Genomic DNA, 6,938 nt, shown 5'->3' on the forward strand with positions numbered 1-6,938 from the left:
TGGGAATAAAGCGGGCAGCGCGCGCCGCAGGCCCCCCGGGGGCGCCGCGGACACTCACCCCGAGCTCCGCAGGCCGCCGGCGGGGCGCGCTCGGGGCTGCCGGGCGCGGCGGGGCTGGGCGCAGGGCACCGGCCTGGGCTCCGCCGCCGCCGCCGGTCGCAAATGCGGATCTGAAACCGGGAGAGGGCAGAGGCGCTGAGACCGCTGCGTGCGCGCCGCCCGGGCCCCCGCGGGGGATGTGTGTCACATCCGAACCGGGGCGAGGGAGCACGGACGGATCCCGCTCCCCCGGTGGATGGCGAGGGGCAGGAAGCTGGGTACGGCCCGTGCGCGGCCTCAATAAATAATAATGTGATTAGATTCTAGACCTAGAGGAAAAAAAGAAGCCAGCCGAGCGGCGGCGAACTCACGCCTTCTTGGAGCCGCGCCAACACCAGAAATAGCCCCGACTCGGAGTTCCAATTAGAGGAGCGCAGCCCCGGCTCAGGGGAGCTTAAAAAGAGCGACCCAGGGGCAGGGGGGACGGGCCCGCCCGCGCCAGCCGTGTCACCGGGGGGCGGGGCCATGCAAATGAGCCCGGGGATTTAAAAGCGGGGCCGCCCGCCCGCCGCCGCCGCCGCCGCGCGCGGGTAGTTGCCGGGCCCGCGGAGGCCGCGCGCGCTCCGTACGCGCGGGGGCGCGCGCCGACGGCCCCGAGCTCTCGCAGTTCCCCGGCTGGCACGCCGGGGAGGGGCCGGGGAGGGCGGCGGCGGCGGGCCTGCCGTCGCCGTGGGGTGCCCGGGGACGCCCCTCGCGGGCTGGCGCCGTCGCCCGCGGAGGTCCACGGCCCGCACGCACCTCCTCGCTCCCCGCGCCGACGGTCGCCCCTGCATCCCTCCCCGTGGCCAGGCAGGTGACGGCATGTGCGTCGCTGGTGGCCACACGGCGCGTGCAGACGCCGGTCTTGTGAAACCCAAATGTGAAAGTTGGCAGATGCCAACGGTTTAAATGTGGTAACGGCCGCCACCCAGGTGCAGGCACTCCTGGGGAGCCCAGCCATTGGCTCCTCCGCGGGTACCCTGGAGGGAGGAGCCAGGAGCGACCTGCTCCGCGATGTTAGAGAAGCACGCTGCCCCACCGGTGGGATCCCCTCCACTGAGACCTCAAGGCAGTTAGAGAGGCCAGGGGCACCTGGACGCGCCCTGAAGGCAGGGGTTCGAGTTTCCCGCCTCTGGGGCCTCGCTCAACAAAAGACTTGTTGCCAGGCCCCCGGAGAAAGCCAGAGTGGGAAGATGGCGCGCGGGGAAGCGGGCGCACAGGCGCGCCCTGCAGGCCGGGCGGGCGCGGGCCCCGGACGCACCTCCCCACCTCGGTTCCCGAGGCGGCCCTTCCACACCTCCCGTGATGCAGGCAATTGCAATGCGGGCCCAGTGACACACGGCTGTGACTCACGGCTCCGCTCCCCCTTCCTCCGCGGGTCAGCCCTCTCCTCGGGGGGCGCGCGGGCGGTGCCAGGGGACGCGGGGCCCAGCGTGCGCCCGGCCGGGGGCGGGGTGGGGGGGAGGCGGGCCTCCCAAGTTTCAGGAATGCCTCAGGAATGTTTCCGGTGGGGGGTGGGGAGCGCGGCGGGCCCAGCCCCCCACGGGCCGTGGGATGGCGCCCTGGGCGCGGGGCAGCACGTGCTCGGTGGGGGTGGGGCGCGGCGGGAAGGCGCGGGAGGCCTAGGGCAGGCTGCCGGCCCGCGGGGGGTCCGGGAGCAAGGTCCAGGTGACCCCCAACCCCTGCAGTGCCACCGGAGAGGGAGGAAGTCCCGGAGGGGCGGGCCACCGGGTGGAGGGGAGCCTAGGGCGCCGGGGCAGTCTGGGGGAGGAGCGGCTGCCCCTTTGTGTGCAGCCGCTGTGGGGGCGGGGCGGGGTGGAAGCGCGCCGCGCCCTCCATCTTTGTGCCCCGCGAGCGGAGTTGGCTGGAGGGGCCCGAAGTTGCTGCGAGCCCCGGGGAACCTTCGTTAACGAGGTGTGGTTGAGCAAGCTCTCAACTCGCACCAGCGCCAGCTCTTCCCAGGGTACAGGCCATGGCCAGCAGCCTAGGCCTCTAGGCCCTTGCTAATGGCGTTGAAGCGGGAAAGTGTGGGGATGGCCCTGCAGGCCGCTTCCCCCAACGCCGTAGCGACTGACCCCTCTCGTGTAACGCCTCTGACCTTCGGCCATCCCTGGGAGAGGAATGGAGTCCAGAAAGGGATATCCTTCCTGAGTGGGCTTTGGGAAAACTTGGCCAATTGCTTGGTCTACTTTTAGTAAATTGGCTTGATCTTATTTTTCCACTTATTTCGCTTCGTCCTGATTTCCTCACCGGCTTGTTTTGTATCTTGTGTGTGTTTGTGTCAGCTACCTAAGACCCACTCTAGAAGGAGGCAGGTATAAGTACATTTCTAGGCCGTCTCCTGCCTTGTCCACTCCTGAAATACAAACAACTGCCCACTGACCCCATGCACACAACCTCCATCTTTCTATCTTGCAGGGCCCTGAATTCCATTCCTTTCCTTTTGTAGTATTAAGATTTAAGCAGAAGAGTGGATGGTTGGGATGGGGGGGCGGTGAGGCGTCCTATTGAACTTCATGTCTGTAGAGAAACAAAGCCATGTAACAGACCAGGCAGGAGGCAGCCACGAGGTTTGAAAACCTTGTTTGACTTTCACGTTCTTAGAGGCCTGTGAGTGAGGAAGGCTGTGTGCGCTTTAGAAGCGTGGACTTGCTGCAGGTCCTTACAGATTTAGCGGGAGCTCCTGGAAGCCAGCTGAGCTAGCCAGGAGCCTGTGCAGGCCGGCCTGGGATCTGGAGAGGGGGTGGAACAGGTTTCTGGGCCTGAATCAGAGCTGCCTTCCATGTTTAGTCAAGCACGGGCAATGACCTTCAGAGATCCCAACTGCAGAGGGCAGGTGAGCTGCGTCCTTCAGTTGGGACACGTAGAAGGACTGGTAGAAACAGTGCTGTCGACTTGGAGGCCAGTTCCCCGAAGGGCATGGGGAGGGATAGTCTGGTGCTCTGTGTTGCCCTACACAGAAAGTAGAAGACGGAATCCCAGCACCCGGGAAGGCGGAGGCAGGTGAAACGCTGTGAGTTCGAGGCTAGCCAGCCTGGTCTACACAAAGCGAGTCCAGTACATCCAAGACTACACAGAGAAACCCTCAAAAAAACAAAAAACAAAAAAACAAACAAAAAGAAGACAGAAAGACGAGAAGTTGAACTTTGACAAAGGGAAGCCTGGAATGAGAGGCCCTAGGTTTGTGCCTCAAACTTCAATAAAAAATGACTGAGGGCCAGCTGTGGAAGTAGAGGCAGGCAGCAGCACATACATAGAGACTGTGTCTGCAAAGAAAAACAGTGAGCATGGTGGTACTCAAAGGCTGAGGCAGGGTAAGAGCTTTTGGCCGGCCAAGGCTATGTAGAAAGGCCTTGTCTCACAAAACAAATAGAATGATGGAGGCTTGCTTTTACTCCCAGCACCTAGGAGACAGAGGCAGGTGGATCTCTGTGAGTCTGAGGCCAGCCTGGTCTACATACTGAGTTGCGGGACAGCCAGGACTACATAATGAGACCCTGTCTGATTTTTTTTTTTTTTTTTTTTTTTTTAAAGCTCTAGCAATGGCTCAGCTCAGTAAAGGTGCTGGGGACAGGCCTGATTCCCCGAGTTGCATCCTGGGATCCCAGATGGTGAAGAGGGAGAAGCAACCCCCACAAGGTGTCCTCTGACCTTGTGTGCCCCACACATGTACATGAGGTAATTCTGTGCACACTGGAAGAATGAGACAAGCGGCCCCGAAGCTTGTGGCCAGGCTGCACTCTGTGGCAAGTGCTTGTCACTGCGATATTAGGTTAAAAACAAACAAACAAAAAAACTCCCCCAATATAAGCAAGAAATTGCCCATTTTAAGTGTTTTGCACCATGATTTTTGCAGAGTGAACACCTCTGAAGCAACTGTGCTAAGATCAAGGAGTAGGTCTTTCTCTTCGTGGCAGAGCCAGCGTCTCACCTGCTTGTCTCCAGGCACATACGCTGGCAGTCGGTTGCGGTCCCTCAGACTGACTTCCTCAGCCTTTTGCCAGGCAGTCATCCACGTCACTGCTCTCAAGACTCTGTGCTTACCAAGTGTGAATGCCCAGCAGTTTGTTGAGCCTGTTCTGCTGAAGGGTTTCTGGGTAGTTGCTGCCTCTGGCTGTTAAAGGGCATGCTGCCATGGTGGCCTGAGGATCCACCGTGAGCAGATCGGCACATTTGGGTGCCTGGCTGGGAGAGGAACTGCTAGGCCATGGGAGATGAGTGCTGGGCTTCAGCAGGCACACAGGACACAAGTGACAGGGCCACTCACAGCCACCACCTGACAGCAGGCGTCAACCTGACCCAGCGCAAACCAGCCAGGACTGACCCATGCCGGCCAGGGTTAGGTTGGCACACAGTGCTGGCCCTGGGCCACACCAACAAGGTCTGCTCCATGCCAGCTGCTATTGGGGCCCGCCACCCTGCCACAAGGTGCTTGCCCACTGTCAGGGAGTCACCCAGTGCGTCTGGTCCTCTGGCAGGATCAGGCCTCAACCCTGCTGACCACAAGCTCCGCAGCCAGGAAGCCTGGCAGGCTAGGGGGGAGGAGGCCTCTTCTGGTTCCAACTTTCGAGGGAAAAACTGTCAGGCAGAGAGAACAGACCAAGAGGGAGTACCTCTTTGCCTGTCTTTCTCTCTGCTGTGAAATCCAGGACACACACACAGAGGGAGGGAAAGAGAGAGAGAATATATCCCCAGGTAAAACAGCTCTTCTCCACCTTCAGAAGAAACCTGAGGAAGAGGTGGGCTTGGTGAGCAAGAGCAGAGCTATGAAGCTTGCTTCACTCCTTCAGTCTCCCCTACTGTCGAGCAGTATTGCTACCCCAATCCTAAGGGAATTAAAACTGAGGCTTGGTCCGGCCAAGGGGGCATGGGCTTTAAGACCCAGCACAGAAGAGGCAGAGGCAGGCAGATCTCTCTGTGTTCAAGGCCAGCCAGGCACACACAGTGAAACCCTTGTCTCAAAGAAAGCAAACGGAACTGTGGTTAGGCTCCGCCCCTTTCTTCCCAGCGCTGCTCCTTTCAGCCTAGGCAGAGGCCGTTGTGGGCCCCGGCCTTGAGCAGGGTAGCTACTTCTCAAGGTGCTCACATTGGGTGGAAGGGGAGGAGGACAGAGGAGGACTCTGGTGTGGTCCGTCGACGAACAGTGCAGGCTCCCAGGCCTGGGTCGGGGAAGCAGCAGTGCAGACCAGAGAGATGGCTGGCGTGGGGGTGGGACAGGCTGGCAGGCTGGCATTCAGTCTCCTTGCCCCCACCCCCGAGGCTGCTGCCTTAGGCGCTAGGTCTCAGGGACAAAGAGTGACAAAAGGAGAAGCCGGGGCAAAAGGGCTCTGTGGCACCCCCACCAGGAGCTCTGAGGAATGCCCAGTTGCCAGTGCTTGCGGGGTGAGGATACAGTTACGGTGGCAGCCAGGCTTCCCGGTCGGTCGGTCCTCCTCCTCGCCTCACTGGGGCAGAGGCCAGCAGCTCAGGCCTGTTCTAGGAGGCCCAGCCTGGAGCCTGCTCCTCCAGTTTTCCAACAGTTTTGTAAGCACCTCTGCAAAATCTCTTCCTCCCTGGAATGCAAGGCCTGTTCTAGTTTAAAATCCTCAGCGTGCAGCCGGGCCAGACTGGTGCATACCTTTGATCCCAGCACTCTGGAGGCAGATCTCCACCAGCTGAAGGCCAGCCTGGTCAACATTGCAAGTTCTAGGTCGGCCAGTGCCACATAGTCACTAAAAAAACCAAACAAAAAACTTGTCTTCCTGTTCCCTCCTTACCTATTTAACTGTTGTCGGTAAACAGTTCACTGCTCTCCTATGGAAAGCCACCTCCCTGAGCCACACAGTTGTGTCTCCTGGTTTTTGTGTAGTAGGCCGAGGACTTGGCACAGTGTTGAGGGTCTGTTACCCATAGACATCCTGCGCCAGAGCATTGTCCCAAACCTCTAGGCAAGCTGAAGGCAGGAGACGGCAACTGCCGTGGGTGGCAGGATGGTCCCGCATCCTCAGGGAGCAGATCTCTCCTCCCACACTTCCCCGTGCTGTCCTTTGTCACCACGGGAAAATGCTGTGAGGCTGGCAAGGCTGCTCGGTGGGCACTGAGAGGTTGTCCCTAGTTTTCAGGGTGAGCTGGGCTGGGAAAGAGGGGTTTTAGAAAGTCAGTTTTTTGTTTTTGGTTTTTTTCCTTGCTGTTTTGTTTTTTGTTTGGATTGGTTTGGTTTTGGTTTTTCAAAACAGGGTTTCTCTGTATCAGGCTCGCCTTAAATTCACAGAGAGCTGCCTGCCTCTGCCTCCCCAGTGCTGGGGTTAAAGTCGTGCGCCGCCATGCCTGGCTGTGTGAAGTCTTCCTAATAAGATCAGACTGGAGAGATGGCTCAGAGGTTAAGAACACTGGCTGTTCTCCTCAGAGGTCTTGAGTTCAATTCCCACCAGCAACCACATGGCGGCTCACAACCATCTATAGTGAGATCTAGTGCCCTCTCCTGACATGCAGTACAGAACACTGTATAAATAATAAATAAATCTTTAAAAAAAAAAAGGAAGCTCAAATACCTTTGCCAGGGAACTTGCAGAGCCCATCCAGTGTGGCAGACTGCAGGTAACATACCAAGACCTCTTTCCACCCAGGGCATGTGGAGAGCCCTCGAGAGCCCCTCCCGCAGCATCCGCCTGAGCCAGCAGTTTAAGGCCTGGTGGGGCAGTGCCCATTAATTAGCCTGGGGCCTTCTGAGTACGAAGAGGGATCAGGATTCTAATTTGAGGCCTGGGCTGGCTTGCCTGCTGACAGCCAGGTCCAAGCCACACTCGGAGCTCCTCAGCCAGCTCTGGAAATGCTGTCTCTAGCCACCTGCTGCCACCCATGTGACTCTGATGGGAACAAGC

At 59.3% G+C, this 6,938-nt stretch overlaps 1 protein-coding gene across 3 annotated transcripts in view; it reads right to left on the reverse strand.

Annotated features, from left to right (window-relative positions):
- The window catches only part of Hmga1 (high mobility group AT-hook 1), a 7,332-nt gene extending 6,802 nt beyond the window's left edge, over nucleotides 1–530 (reverse strand). The window contains exons 1-2 of one of the 3 annotated variants that reach the window (XM_055607174.1): nucleotides 411–530; nucleotides 59–170 (exon numbers count right to left, since the gene is read on the reverse strand). The gene's annotated coding sequence lies outside the window, so the exon portion shown is untranslated. The remainder of the gene's footprint in view (nucleotides 1–58; nucleotides 171–410) is intronic. The other 2 variants (XM_055607177.1, XM_055607176.1) reach the window with 2 other exon arrangements.
- Nucleotides 531–6,938: the final 6,408 nt, after the last annotated feature.

Source organism: Psammomys obesus, unplaced genomic scaffold (genome assembly GCF_907164565.1).
Source record: "Psammomys obesus unplaced genomic scaffold, mPsaObe1.curated_primary_1811, whole genome shotgun sequence".
Taxonomy (NCBI): Eukaryota; Metazoa; Chordata; class Mammalia; order Rodentia; family Muridae; genus Psammomys; species Psammomys obesus.